Genomic DNA, 4,056 nt, shown 5'->3' with positions numbered 1-4,056 from the left:
TTCTGTCGCACTTATGGCCTACTTGGCCTACTAGCTATTGAACCACAAGACCGTTTACCATAGTTCATTTTACATTTAAATTTCTTGGAGAAGAAAGGTCACACCACATTGAGAAAGTGATCGGGGAAAGAAAAACTCGGTAAGGTCGAACACGTTTGTTGACTATTGCTACGTCATATTACGTCATATCCAAGATGGTGCTATCCAAGTCACGAAAGAGGCAACTTCGAAGTGCTCTTGTCACATTTTTACAGGGAACTGGACAAAACAGCAATTATTTTCGAATTCCTGGGGATAAGTTTTAGTAATTTAGAGTGACTTTTTCTAGACCGTACTTTCCCTTAAAGTCGTGCAAAAGTATGCAGAGCCCATAAGCCTAGGAAACCCGAGTATCTTGAAAGGCGCAGAACTTATGCGCAATAATAATAGTACGTACCATGGGAGACAGTCAGCGTTGGTACGGTGTCGACCTGGACACCAGTTTTACTGATTAGTTTAAAACCGAAATCAAATTGCATGTGGAGTTTATCTGCTTGAAATCTGTTTTAATCCTTTCAGGTTTTCATTAGATTTGAAGTCTATAACCGAAAACCTGTTTCGTTTTATAATTTTACTTATCCTACGTGATCATTTAAGATAACTTGTCTAACGAAGTAGCTAAAAATGGTGTTCAGTGCTCATGTGGAACAGCTGACCGTGTCCCTTTAAGTACAAAACAAGGGTTTACCTCGGTGTAAAAACCTGTGAAACTTTTTCTTTGTTTTGTTAGCTCGTGGTAGGGTTAGGTTATTGTTTGGTGTTTTTTTGCTCTTTCGTTTTCCTTTGTGTTACCTCATTTGTGAGTTTCACAGGTTTTTACACCGAGGATGAGCCCAAAACAATCATTGGCGTTTTAGTCGGCTGTAGCACGCCTAAGTTTCGACTCAGCCCTCGTTAAAAGCATAAATTATAAAAACATTATCATCATAATAATTTTGAGTTTCCCCAGGCTACAATGTCGCGCCACCTCGCCGCAATCTGCCAACTTACATGAACGTTTTTAGTCAGTCTTCCATCCGCGGAAAGGGCAGTGCCAGCTAATTCCAAGACAAAATTTGTTGAACCTAGTTCAGTTATTCCTAGCTAAATCGACTTGAAAGCCAATTTTCTTCATTTGGTCTATCCTGATTAAAATTAGTCAAAGGGTTTACTCTCGATAAGCTCTGGTTTGACCTAGTTGGGCGATCAAGTCTGTTGCCGAAAAATTCACTCTTTAATCATTCGTTTACCGGGCTGAAAACTTCTCTGCCGCTTTTGACCATCAAAGCGAAATTGATATCAAGTGCCCCTGTTTTACATATTTCCAGCGTGACGATTTGGCAGTAGCTCCGCATCACCCGAAATTATGTTCTGAAAGTTTCGTCACACCTTTATTTCTACTGCTGCCAATGTTAAAACAATAAAAGTGAGAGCGAAGTTAGAATCGGTTAAAAGTGGTCAGCGGGCATAAAAAGCATGTTTAACAATTATTATTTGCCGAAAGCAAGCGAATACTGGTGAATAAAAACCGAGACGAAGTCGAGGTTTTTATTCACCGATATTCACCTTGCCTAAGGTGAATAATTGTTTTAGTATAATTACGTAGGTGATTATTTGAAAGATATGATATAAATTTTATTTAAGACAATTAATTTCTTCGTCTGTCACCTCGACAAAACGACTTGCGGCCATTTTGAAAAACCACTTAGGTGATTATCGCTTAATAATCACCTGGACGGCAGCCAATCAGCGCAGACAACGAAATTATACTAAAGACCGGGACTAAAGAAAGATAACATAAAAAGATTAATAAGGGAAACGTCCATTACGTGAGCTTGGGATCACCATAAAACGCCTAAGATCTGGAATTTCGTACTTCTAATTAACTGTAGAACGGTTAGTTTATGGGCAGTGTACGGTCGACTTCTGATTATTGCTAATAATTTCAACCCTTTTATTCAAATTGTTCTCGTGACCAAACTATTTTAACTGCTTAAGTGTCTCAGGCCGCACTCTTTAATTGCTGCGGATTCATACCAATGTGAGTCGAGTCCTTGTCAGCTGGGAACATGAACAACATCTTTTCAGGAGATGCCACCGTCGAGGTTTTTGCTAATTTACAGGCGCAACTTTAAGCCCGGACGAAAGCAACCGTCGTAATAGAATCGATGGTTCTAATAACCATTGATATCGTTGCCCTTATTGGAAATGCCATCCTTTGCTACATCATTTACCGAAACGCCAGGCTCCATAATTCCACGACAATGTTCATCGTGTCACTCGCCTTCACAGACCTGCTAACTGCCACACTTGTCATGCCGCTGACGATAGACGCCGTTGTCCACAGTAAAAGGCGTTTCAGTGACACGGTCTGTAAGGCACATGCATTCGTGATGTCACTTCTGGCCCAGGTGTCGATCTATCTCATGGCTATGACAGCCTTTAATCGGTACGTTTGTGTTGTGAGAAGGAGCCTCTACAAGAGGATATTCACCAAGAAGCGGACCCTGTTCATGATAGCCGTCGTGTGGGTTGTAGCGCTTTTTATCAATGGTCTCCCCAACGTGCTGTCTCTGGACGATTTCTACTTCTGCCCTGGGTACCTCTTGTGCTGGAGACAAATGATGTCTCCCGGAGCCATATACGGCTTCAACTCTTGGTTTTATGGTTCCTTCACAGTGGCGTACGTGGTAATTGTGGTGTGCTGTTGGAAGGTGTTCCGCGCCGTATCACAACACAACGCAGAAGTCGCCACAAACCTACGCCAAGGATGCCATAATGAGGAAGTGTCCGTATCAAAAGCAGTGGCAACCATCGTTCTGTCGTTCACGCTTTGCTGGATCCCAGGAGAAGTAATGTGCACCATGGGTAAGATTAACCCACTTCTCCCTCCACGCCAGGTAAGAATAACGCTAAAATTGTTCTCTATGGCCTGTAGTTCTTTCCTTACCACCAATGTTAATCTCCGACAATGAAACGACGAATTGGAATCTATCTGTACAGAATAATTTCTAAGATCTTTATGCGTGTGTTTTTGTAAGGGCTCAATATTGAAATTTGCCCTTTTATTATAAGGCCGGACAGTTATTACTTTGAATAAGTCACAAATTTGTAATGGAAACTAATTTCACAAATGAGAAAGTTTTTATTTTTCGGAAGCGAAAGGGCATGCAAGAAATAAATGAGAAGAAAGAACAACCTCCGCGTCACTGTTATGGGCTGGCACGTGCTCCCAGCGGCGTCTTGTAAACTCTGTCTGTTTCCAATTTAGATCTCAAATTGATCTGTTTATTTGAGAATAATTTTATAATAAGATTTTCACTGTGTATTTTGTAGGTTTCCCCCTTAATGTTTCTTACTTATTCTTGGTGTATAGCAAGCTAAACCGAGCAATAAAACTGAAAAACTGAAGAAGCTTCCGGCGAAATGTGCATTTTCGATGCAAATTGCCATTATTTGCATAACTATTGTGTTTTGCCTCTGCATTGTACTGTGCCACTACTGCGAATAAATGCTTAAATTAGTTTTCAATTATTGCTTGGTTGTAATTCATTGCCACAGAATTGGAAGGTGCAAATAAGTTCGATTCCTGTAAGGACACCAGGACATCTTTCCCGAGTTATTCATTTATGATAAGTTCACAACATAGTCCTTTGGTTGAGAGCCTCTTCTGACTTGCGTCAAAGAGTCCAATGACAAAAACCTATCAAATTACTTGAGCTAACCCAAGTAACAAGTAGCGAAAATTTATGTTGGACCCACATTTTTTTTGTTAGGTTTACCTCGTGGCAACATCTCTTTTGTTCTTAAGCAGTGCAATCAACCCATTCATTTATGGCGTTATGAATAGTGCATTACGCACGGAGTACAAGAAGATCTTTTCTGTCGTCGCAGTCAAACGTCCAGTACGAGTTTCGTCTGCCAACATTTCCACTCGCCTGGATAATCCAGAGACGTCCCCGGCTGGAAGTGCCACAAAAGATCAGGGACTTTAAGGCGCTGTTACACTGTGCAACTTATCTTGCAACGCCATTTCTA

General features: G+C 40.9%; 1 pseudogene; it reads left to right on the top strand.

The window, feature by feature from the left end:
• Nucleotides 1-2,087: 2,087 nt before the first annotated feature.
• Nucleotides 2,088-2,993, top strand: LOC137981033 (melatonin receptor type 1B-A-like; annotated as a pseudogene).
• The last annotated feature ends 1,063 nt before the right edge of the window (nucleotides 2,994-4,056 follow it).

Source organism: Montipora foliosa, chromosome 12 (assembly GCF_036669935.1).
Source record: "Montipora foliosa isolate CH-2021 chromosome 12, ASM3666993v2, whole genome shotgun sequence".
Taxonomy (NCBI): Eukaryota; Metazoa; Cnidaria; class Anthozoa; order Scleractinia; family Acroporidae; genus Montipora; species Montipora foliosa.
The sequence above is the reverse complement of the archived record's forward strand: the minus strand, read 5'-3'. Positions and strand labels throughout refer to the sequence as shown.